The sequence below is a fragment of the Pinus tabuliformis genome, chromosome 8 (assembly GCF_031772625.1).
Source record: "Pinus tabuliformis cultivar Carrire ecotype Pingquan chromosome 8, CPIR1, whole genome shotgun sequence".
Lineage (NCBI taxonomy): Eukaryota > Viridiplantae > Streptophyta > Pinopsida > Pinales > Pinaceae > Pinus > Pinus tabuliformis.
Window position 1 is genome coordinate 1869065553 of NC_142294.1, and position 12101 is coordinate 1869077653.

Below are 12101 nucleotides of genomic sequence, written 5' to 3' on the forward strand. Positions count from 1 at the left end.
TACACACATGCGAAGGAAGGAAGAATTATCTACTACAGAAAAGGTCAAAGATCTTGTTGTTGTCCAAGAAGTCGAATCAAGGAAGAAGATAAGCAAGGTTACACGCCGAATTATAATAAGGGTTCATACCATCCAAGCGAAGAAGATCAAGGTTCAAAAGGTTGGTCAACCACACGTTCTAGGGTTTATGCAAGAGGGCCAAGAACTGCAGATCTGATCCATGGAACTGGAATTTGAAGGATAGTCGAGTTATTGAAGGAAGAAGCCTGATCATCGTTGACTCAAGGAAAAATAAGGAAGTTTAATCAAGGAGGCTTGTGAATTGGTCTTGGAGAGGTGATTGAGTCAAGGGTATAGGCCATGGTATTGGTATTCGTCAATTGAAGTCTATATAAGAAGAAGATATTGTTTGGGTTTTCCTCTCATGTTGGAGAGGTTTTCACCTTGGTTGATCACATATTCTATGTGTCTCTTGTCTCCTCATTGTTTATGCATTGGTAGATGTTTGGTGAAGAATATTGTTTTGAGCATTGTTTGTTATTGTGGATTAGTCTTGAATGTCTTTGTGTATGAAAAATTGGTTGGGTTTGTAAACTATGAGTAGAGCAGTGTTTGATTGATGCATGCTTCCTACAATAGAATGTGTCTCTTAAACAATTAATTTAGTGGAAACATGGGTATTTGGACAATTATTTTGGAATTTATGCACCTTACAAGTACATCAACTCATATAATGCATAAATATAATGGAAAGTTGTAACATGTTGCATCATAGAAAGGATGTTGATAAAATATGATAGCTTAAATGTACATGATAGTTTGGAAAGGTGGGGAATAACTCTTATTTAGTCATAGGTAGCCTAATCAATTCCCTTTTTAATTTTAAATGTCCATGATGATTTTGAAAGTAGGTGGGTAGCAATTCTTACTCATGTCATAGATAGCCTAACGAGTACTTTTCTCTATCTAGAATGATACTAGATTCAAAACTTTTTGTATTGTGTGCTTCTTCAAAAAAATTTATAATATATCATGTTATAAAAACTTTAAAATAAGCTTCTCACTTTGGTTCTTGCATTTGTGGTAAAATCTGAACCCAGCTTCTGAAAGTAGTGTTATTCTGGAGGATCCCAACAATATTTTTCACTCCATAAAGGCTTTAACCTATCTTTAGCCTTTGATGAGTTTTCTTTTGATGATTGTACCTTAAAAATAAAGATGCATCTGTAGTTTTCTCACTTGCTAATTTAGAATCAATGAAAAAAATCAAAGTAATTACTTACATTTATTTGTAGAGTTTACCTGAAATTGATGGAACATGGTGATTACATCAAATGAGTGTGAAATTGAATTTTGAAATTTTATTAATGTCCTCAATGCTTGTAAAATGTAATGGGATCAGATGATAAGTTAACATGTAAGGTATTTAGTGAGACATTGCTTCTCTTCTAAGAAAAGTATATCTAAACCAAGTGCAATACCAAGGAGAGAGAGGATTTTGTAGTGTGCAAAGCTTAGTTGTGTGGGTTTCGGGCTAAGGCATAGTTGCTCCATTTAACTGAAGTAAAATGAGAGGAAATGAGGCAATGCATACTTTGTAAATCTTAGCTATGAGGATTTGGGGTTCAAGGCTTAGTCACTTCACAATTGAAATAAAATGAGATCAAATGAGACAAGGAATTGCAAATTATTAGTTATATGTAATGAAATTAAAGTGAGTAAACACAAAGTATCAAAATTCAAAGTAGAATCAATCCATTTGTATGAAAATTCAGTCAAGCATTTTTTTATGGTTGAATTACCCCTTAAATATACATTTGATTAATGAAAAAGCTTAGAAAACCACATCTATGTAATCGAGGTATCCCTCTTAGATGCACAAACCTTTCCCCTTGGCTTCCCATTGACTTTTAGGTTGTGTTCCCCTACACTCCTATATGCTTACTAGGGATATTACACTCCAACATGACGGATTCTAAGATATATTGTGATAGGGGGGATGAGGGTTTCATAAATTCTTGTTGCCAAAGGAAAGTCTTGCCATGTTTAGTTCAACAATATGGAAGCAAAATGCTCATGTAGAAGTATTTATGGTGTTTTTTCAATTGTGGGAAATAGAAATGTCATACATTATGGTGCTTCTTAGTACAATATTACCTATTCATGGAGAAAGATCAATGGTTCCTTGGGTGGAACTATACCAATGTGTGGGTGGGACCAAGCTCATGAGATTCATTTTTTACTACCATCACAATGAACTACAACCAAATTGACTCATGAGATTCAATTTTTACTGCCATAACAATGAATTACATCCAAATTGGTTATAAAAGATTGCATTGTTAAAAGTTAATTTTTAGCTTTAAAGTTTGACATAATAATTATAAAAACAAATCTCATTTGTTTAAATAACATGGAAACCCATAATATTAGTATTAGATAATTAAACATTAATAAAAAATATTTATATTTTTTTGTTTAATTATATAAAATCCAAATCTGAATTTGTTTAAAATTACAACTTACAACATGGTTAATTATTTTGTAATTTTGAAAAATAAAAATAAAAATATAATTTTTTGAAATGAGTATACAATAAAATAAGAAAATATACATTCCATACATTTTGATATATTCATAAAATATAATGTTTTTAAAATTTATAAAAAATAAATAATTATAATTAAAAAATTTAACGATCATCCAAATTAAAAATTTAATTTCTGTTGCGTTTTCTTTCCCACCTTAGTGTATTCGAATGAATGTTGAGTAGTTGAAAAAAAAGGAAAGACCATTTTGTCGTGTTTTCTTCCCCGCCTTAGTGTATTCGAATGAATGTTAAGTAGTTGAAAAAAGAGGAAGGACCATTATGTCGTGTTTTTTTCTGTCCTTAGTGTATTAGAATGAATGTTGAGTAGTTGAAAAAAAAAAGGAAAGACCATGGGCACAATACAATCTGATCTGTGGCTATATGGAAACAAGGATAGGTGACTGGATCAATCTTTAGGGTTTCTAGATCGATGGTCATTCTTAGAATTGATTTGCAAATTTGTTTTATATTTTCACATGAAATTTATGTTGAGTAGTTAAAAAAAAAGGAAAGACCATGGGCACAGTACAATCTAATCTGTGGATATATGGAAAACAGGTCGTTGCATCAATTTTTAGGTTTCTAGATCGATGGCCATTCTTAGAATTGATTTGGAAATTTGTTTTATATTTTCACATGAAATGTTGTAGTAATTCACTGGCAGTTATTGTTTCATGGTTGAATTTGGATGCGTTGAGAAATAAGATTGAGGAGGATCTCTTCAATGGTTTGCTCACAAAACATGGATCTATTTTGGCTGGGCAAATTTGGACCATGATGGAAGGATCAAAAGCCTTGGTTTTCTTTCAAGAGCCTAAGAAAATACTTGCACAGGTACCCTTTCTCTCCTTTAATTCCTTCCTCGATTTCAATTGCTTCAAACAATCTACCAACTTTTTCACCTGAAATTAGGTTATTTGGGTTTTGTTTTTTAAGAATTTAGCTTCAAATGAACTAACCCCAATTACTATATTAGCAATGAAATTTATATTAAATATACGTTAAACTCTTATAGTATTTTGGTAGTATACCACACCATAAAACAGTGGAAAAAACAACAACGTAGACTTCTCAGGGTAACTCCTTGCCCTCCCTCATTTCAATGCAACATGAAAATATTTTCTTGCTCTCTTTCCATTTCACGGCCATGCTTAATTAGAAATCTCAATTTCAAAACGGAAGTCTTCGTTTCTGAAAAAAACCGTATAAAAAATGGAACGGTATGGAAAGCGATGTTTTATACAATAGTTTTCGTTTTTTAATGCAAGCAATTGGGTTTTCCAAAAACAGTTCATTTCTTGAAACTTTTTTATGGAAAACGTTAATCTAGTTCATTTGCAATATGGATCTCTTTCTGATTGGATGTCGACATGAATCATAAAAAGCATTGGTTTTCTAGATAGTTTTTGAAGGCATTTTCATAGTCTATGGTTAGAAGTCAACCATATATAGTGTGACACTGAACAAGTTTGTTGCAAATAGGTTGGGTGTTCTCCCTAGTGACAACATCTTGCAATAGTGCTTAATATATCTTTAACAACATTGACTATTTAGGGATTTTATTAGTTAAAGTTATGTTAATTTTTAATCGTAGCCATTGATGTGTAGCAGTGTATGGTTGAGTTTTTACAATTTTTTTTGTTATTTTTGTGTTTCTTTTATTTAAAAGTGGATTTAGTGATTGTATCTAATATTTAAAATGTGTATTTTTATATAAAATTATAAATTTAAACGTATATTTTTTTTATATATATTTTTATAAATTAGTAATGTATATAGATATTTTATATATATTTTTATAAATTAGTAGTTAAATAATTTAGTTAATTTTTCTAGTTAATTAATTGTTTTATATAAACATTGGGACACAATATTTCTTTTTGCCATTGGTCTGGTTTATAACCTCTCAAATGATTGGAAAAGGATTTTGATCAAACCATCCTATAGAAACTTTTATCAACTATTAGACTATCTATAATATTAAATATCATCAATCAAAGACATTAATTTAATATATAAAATAATAATTATCTATTATCCATCCCATTAATAGTTTTATCCCATAAATACTTTTTTCATTGGTCATAAGAGAGATTATGTTAGGTAATTTGCAATAATAAAGCTTAAGAGCAACAAGCTATTGATTAATATGTCTATAATACAAACATAATTTCAACTATGATAAATATGGAAAGTTTCATAATTACATAAAAATAGTGATAGATATAATTGTAAATTTATAAAAATAAACAAGTCTCAAAAATCAAAATACAAAATAATAATCCATCATTTAATAAATTTTAAATACAAAACAAATAGGAGTATTACCTTCATTTATAAATAACCAGCTTAGATCTATCTCTCTCAAGCATCAAGAGAGATCAAATCTCTCTCTCTCTCTTGAGCTACAAATCTCTTAAAGTGAAGATATTTGATCCTCTCAACGCTTATCCACAGTTAAAATGGATCTAGATTGCTTTAGTTATTAGCCTTTGAATAGGCTACATTGCAGAGACTACCATGGACAAAAACCATGGGTTAGGAGTGTCATGGGAAAAACCATGGGCAAGAAAAAACTATGCACTAGAGAATTTTATGTTTTTTAATTTTTTTATTTGATTTGATTTCGTTTTATTTTGAATGAGTTAAATTCCAAATATTATAACATATTCCCCAGGTGGAAAGGGTATCTTGGCACAAAAATCTAACAACCAAAACTATATTAAGAGGGGCCTAGAATAAAATACCTAGATTATGACATTTCTTTTCAAGACTTCAAGGTCTCTCTCGCTTGTTTTATTTATGAAAGAAAATTGATGAGAAAAAACTAATAAATTAAATAAATATTAAATACATAACCATGGAATCTAACAAAACCATGTGCAAAAACTAGAAAATTAAATGAATATAAAGTACAAAACCATGGAATATAACAAAACTATCGGTTGTAACATTTTTTTCAACGAATGGTTTGGTAAGTTCTAACCATGGGTGATAACATTTTTTAAAGTTATTTTAACATAATCATATTTAACAACTAAAAATGAATGGTTTGGTATGTTATAACCACAAGTGATATTTATATATAATATTTAACTAAGTAGAAATTAAAAAAATCACAATTTAATAATTTATTTCACTTATTAATATTGATCAACCACACTTGCTAATTGGAAACATTGGCTGAGAAAATAAATTTTAATGGATCCAACAGAATAAAATGAAAATGAATAAAAAATAACTAATATCAAGAAAGAATATCTAAATTTAACTATTAAAATTTAACATAATATTAAATTTACAGTTCAAAACCATATATATGATGCATTAAAATAATTAATATAAAACATGACTACATATAATAATCATTTAATCAATGCAAATACAAATATGAGATAGCCATTATACACTTTAACAATAATTATGGTAAATAATATATACTAGCCTAGATCCATCTTAATTTTGGATATACCAACACCCTAAAGGGATCAAATCTCTTTTATAAATTAGTAATATATATATATATATATATATATATATATATATATATATATTAGTAGTTAAATAATTTAGTTAATTTTTTTTCTCACAAACTAGCAATTTAATATCTAGTTCAACTATACTTTTAAAATATATTATTTTTATTATTATAAAGATTAGTTTTCTATTATAATGGATTAAAGATAAATTTTTGAAAGTTTTCTCTTTAGATTTTGTCTTCAAACACATGTTGTAGTATTTATGGTTCTGCAAGTGGCAATAGTTCGAGACAACCCTCTATTTTTGGCTCTATATCCAATGGAGATCAACTCAATCTCCACCATATAGTTCGAGACAACCCTCTATTTTTGGCTCTATATCCAATGGAGATCAAATCAATCTCCACCATCTTGTTACCCAACCATGAAAACAATAACCCAATAACTGTGTGGAAAATGATACAATAGATCCCAAATTTGAGGTCCACTCATGTCACATCCAAGAATATATACAATGTATGTGGGATCATGTACTCATTCGGAAAATGCAAAGGCTAAATCAAACTTGAATTTAGTGCCAAGTGTTTCTTCACTATTGTATTTTCTAGCCTAGAGGATCAAACATGGGTATTCAAGAATGTCTTATGTGAGAAATGGAAGCTTTGTTGATCAATATAAGTATTAAGGAATGGCCAATGTGAGCAGCTAAAGCCTATGAGAAACTACCTATGAACCATAGTATTCGAGAATGTTAATGATGAATGCTTGGTTTTATGTTTCATATTTTTCTTGTTTTTTCTCTCTCCTCGAATCTTGAATCTGAAACAAATGCTTGGTTGTATGTTTCATATTTTTCTTGTTTTTCTCTCTCCTCATTTCTTCAATGTGAAATCTAGCTTTGGTTGAATTTTTGCATTGCTCTCAACTCCAAAAGTAGGTGATATAAGGGATGGGTAGAAAGCTTGATAATCGAGATAGAGTTAAAGAGGAAGAAATATTGAGTCAGACAGTGCAAGATTCCTCTCATGGGGTAAAAGGATCACAACAAGGCCACAGTAAGCCCCCGAGAGAGAACGAAGATGCTACCGCATGCAGCGGTAACAATCAAAGTATGGTGCAGCGCTGTATATTAAGGTCCACCAATGACATCATATTACCAAAAATCTAAGCATGAAAATAGATTGAAACAAAAACAAAAGGGAAACCCTCACTAACTCGTCAGGCCCTTGCTCAATAATTGGGCAACATTTGGGTATGAAAAATTAGGGATCCCTTCTTCAATGTCCCTATTTGTTTTTATATATCTCTTCATATTGATGGATGGCTTCAACCCTCCTCGAATGGCCATTGGATGAGTGTTGGGCAGTTGCATTCATTAAACTTCCTGGCAACTGTTTGAAATTTTTTTAATTTAAAACTTTTATACAGAACTTTGAATTTCACATTTTGTAATTTGGTGCATATGTTCTCTGCTCATGCCACATTTGTTTAAATAAACTACATATTTATTTTCTTTTGATTACGTTTCTCAACTATGGTCGTGGATTTATCCTGGACAAGTAATGAAAATAAGATATGTTCCAGGGAATTGAACATATGTTTTTTCATCACTTGTATCGATATACTTTGACAACACGAGCACAGAAACCCGAACCCATTGCTTCATCGCACTATGACCGATAGAGACTTTCTTAGCTATTGAGCACAACACATAACCCATATCATTCGAAGATATACTGGTGTTATTCTTTCACCTTGAGATGGATATATATTTGTTTTATTGTATTAGGGAAACAACCGCTACATTACGATACATCAACTATACTCAAAGGCAAAAACTATTTTTCCTGTACAACCACATTGAGAGTAATAAGTATCTTCCCATGTGTCATCATAGAAACATATTCCATTTTGCTAATTCATTGTGTTTCTCATTCTAGTGGCCGCCATTATTGTGCAAGTTTCTCCTGTCACTTTTTGCCTCCATGAAAGTTGATAAGAAAATGCTAAGACAATGCTAAATGTCAAATTTTAGCAGATATTTTGAATACCTTTTTGATCCATTTTTAACATGGTCCACAATTTGATTTGATAGTACTACAATGTATCTCTTCCAAAACTTGATTGTCTTTCATAGCTGGACAACTAATTTGATAAATGATCTCTTTAAATCTGTCTTGGACTCGAAGTTATTGGATGTTCTTGAAGATGGGCCAAGTGTTCACCCAAAACGTCCAAACATATCAATAACAACACATAGTGTAACATAAATATTCATCCTCATCCAATTATTAAATGTGGAAATATTCCTCTAAAAGCTTGGATTTCCCATACACTAGGGCTATTACATATATAACCCTGGTTTTAGTTTCTCTTGCATGTTTGGCGATTCAGCTGGAATATGTCAAAATATAGAGTTCCTTGATGTCTTCACTCCAACTTCTTGGATGCCATCTCAAAGAAAGGCTCAAAGGATATTCCAAATATTATCTTTAGAGGTGGCCATTTCGACCCGAAAGGCAAGTATCCATGCCATCAGTCACACTCTTCTATGCATGTGTACATTACCAAGCAATTTATCATCAATAAACATTGTTGCAAGACAATAATTGTTCAAATAAATTTATGAGACGTTCTGGATATCTAAAGAGATTTCCTTATAAAGCTCAAGTTCAGCAAAGCATCCAACATATGGATCATGAAACAGTGGATCCTCACACTAATATATTCACCATGGGACTGAGACAAAGATATACAAATTGTAAACTCCCTCATGTAGATGAGAAAGTGGTGTTGGAAACTCTCCACATTAGAATTGACATTCTTACCATATTCAAATGGTGTCCTTCCTCAATGTAAAAAATTCTTCAATAATATGGCCACTCTCCCACATGTGTCACTTCTCCCAATCCTCACGCTTAATTGGCACACTGCACCTATGCATTTCATTCGACAATGCGTATGTCTTGGGACTTTATATCCACTGTAGTGGGCCTTCATCCCTCTTCTATTACAAAGCAGACTTCTTAGGGTAGGGGAAATCACAACTCCCTACCTCCCTCATTTCAATGCAACACGAAAATATTTTCTTGCTCTCTTTCCATTTCACAGTAGTTCTTCAATCAGAAATCTCAATTTCAAGCCCTTCCTTCCAGCTTTGGTTGAATATTTTCATTTCTATCAACTCCAAAAGTAGGTGATAGAAAGGATGGGTAGAAGGCTTGGTACCCAAGCTAGAGTTAAAGAGGAAGAAACATTGAGTCAGACACTAGAAGATTCCTCTCATGGGGTAAAAGGATCACAACAAGGCCACAGTAAGCCCCCGAGAGAGAAAGAAGATGCTACTGCATGCAGTGGTAACAATCAGAGTATGGTGCAACACTGTATATTAAGGTACCATTATCATCCCCTCAAGGCTTCGATTTTTGAGGAGAGAGAAAATATTTTAAAAGCAGAATCTAGCAAATTTGAGGCTATAATTAACAAAGTGGAAAGCTTGCACAATTTTGTTTAGAGACCTCGTGAGCAAGTTACAGATGTTGATACACTCTTTGATCTCACATCCACACTCCTCACTACTGTTAACAGATCACAAAACAATGATGGTGATACTCCAGTTGATTTTATTAGTAGTGATATTCTAAGAAACTATAGTGACCAGGCATATGGAAGCAGGTCTTTGGAGGGAAATGATGATCAAACCCAAATATCATGGAGAAATATTGGGCTTTTAGTTGCTTCTATTTTCCAGCATGTGGCAGGAATTTGCACTATGCTTGGACCAATGGATAATGAACCCAAGCAAAGGAAAGCTATAGTACAGAGAAAACAGACTAAGCCAACAGAAAGCACTCGACCTGAAGCAGTGAAAGAGTCCCTGGAAGATGAAAAATCAGAAACAGATAAGAATATGGCAAGCATATTTAACATTTTTCGAAAACAGAAGCAAGCCAGATTAGAGAATTTGGTTCTAAATAGAATATCATTTTCCCAGACAGTAGAAAACATCTTTGCGTTATCATTTCTAGTAAAGGATGGTAGAGTTGAAATAAATGTCGATGAAAATGGAAAACATTTTGTTGTCCCCAAAAATGCTCCCAGAGCTACAGAAATGGCATCTGGAGAAGCTTCTTACAGCCAATTTGTTTTTCAGTTTGATTTTAAAGACTAGAAGTTGATGATGGAAGCTGTTGAAAGTGGTGAGGAGTTGATGCCTCACAGAACCAATCCACTTATGATTCCTTGTTCTGAGAAGGCTGCAGAGACTCCTATCAGAGAGATTTCAAGAAACAGGGGCAGAGTGGTACCTGCAACTCTTGAGGTGCAGGAGGATGAATGTGGAAGTGATGATGGTGGTGGAGGTCTTCAAAGACCAACACCGAAGAAGCGAAATAAGTGTCTCCTATGACTTTTGCTGCTTTTTTGGGTGCTTTTTGTTGGAAACTATCTCTGTTTCTATCAGTGCACTATAATTCATACAAGAAGCTAATCTTTAATTTAAGCAATCTGGTATATAAACAATGCTATCTTGTTCTCATAATTAGTTATAATTAAGTTTACTGGTAGTGCAAACCCCCGGTCATGTAGTACACCCCTTTAGGCATGGTTCCAAGGCCTGGGCAGAAGACTGGCATCACATAAAAGGAAATTGTTAATGTAAGATGTCAAGTTTGATATGTTAAACCATGATTAGTCTCCTTGTGACAGTATGTTGTAATTTTATGTTTGAAAAGTATTTTGAGATACCACACAAGAACAAAGTTTCTGATTGTGTAGTTGGTTTAATTTGAGAATACATAGAGATGAGAGTAGGGTAAGGCCAGAAAAAATAGATGTAAATACAAAGGTTCAAAAAACTAGCTAGCAACCCTTACCATACCCAAACCCTTTTACTGGCACTACAGGGATAAAGAGATCCACCCAGAGGTGTGTGGAGAATAAGTAGGGATATGCATGCTCTGGATTGACTAATTGCTTGAGCCTAGCTCAAGAGCAATTAGATGCAGATTGGGATATAGATCTAAGTATGTGTATTGAATAGCTTATAGCTCAAGCATGATTAGTAGATGGCAAGAGATTATATAGATCTATTAAGTATGTGTATATGAAATTCATTATGTCCCCTTTTGATTTTCAAGGTGGGAGGAATGCAATGGAGAAAGGGAGATCGTATTTGTCCTCTATATCCCACCTATCAGGACACTAGGATAAGTCCCAATAATAAGAGTTGGGTTCACTCATAAGTATATGATTGTAAAAGGCCATCATGAACTTTATTAAGCTAATCATCCTTTAGTTGAGTTTCATCCTTTAGTTGAAGCTTCAAGCAAGATACTCAGCCTCTTTTCAACCCTTCAGTCTTCCTGGAATAGCTACAGAAACAACCCTATTTAACCCACGTTGAATGCCTCTTCTTGTTGTGATCTTAAACTTCAAACTTCGGCCCTTCTCCCTACAAGAGCACCCAAGAACAACACTCAAAACAACCTCTCTTTCACACGTTGTACCTACAACAAAACATAAGACTTCCACGTTGCTTCTAGGGCTTCTTTCTTGTTGTCTTATGGATCCTTCTTGCAGTGGCTAGGGCCTCCCTTTGACTACGTCTAGGGCCTCTCTGAGTGCTGCTTTAGACCTTCCTTGACTGCAGCTATATGCTTCTTCTTGATGGCTGATAAGGGCCTCCCTCTTGCTATGGATTAAGGCCTCCTTTGTTGTGGATAAGAGCCTTCCTTTTTCTGTGTATCTGGCCTCTCTTGACTACGTCTTTATGCCTCTCTTGACTGCATCTTAGGCCTCTCTCTAGACTACATCTTAGGCCTCTCTCTTGTTGTGGCTAAGCCTCCTTTTGACTGCGGTTAGGGCTGCCTTTTACTGCAGCTAGGGCTTCCTTTTCGACTGTGGCTAGAGCTCCTTCAAGACTGCGTCTAGGTCTCCCTTCATGACTGCAGCTAGGGCTCCTTTGTGACCGCAACTAGGGCTCACACTATTGCAGCCTGCTAGCCTCGTGCTGCCCGGGGACTCCTGCACTG

General features: G+C 33.4%; 1 pseudogene; it reads left to right on the top strand.

Annotated features, from left to right (window-relative positions):
- Positions 1–7018: 7018 nt before the first annotated feature.
- LOC149243792 (non-structural maintenance of chromosomes element 4 homolog A pseudogene) lies at positions 7019–10477 on the top strand (annotated as a pseudogene).
- The last annotated feature ends 1624 nt before the right edge of the window (positions 10478–12101 follow it).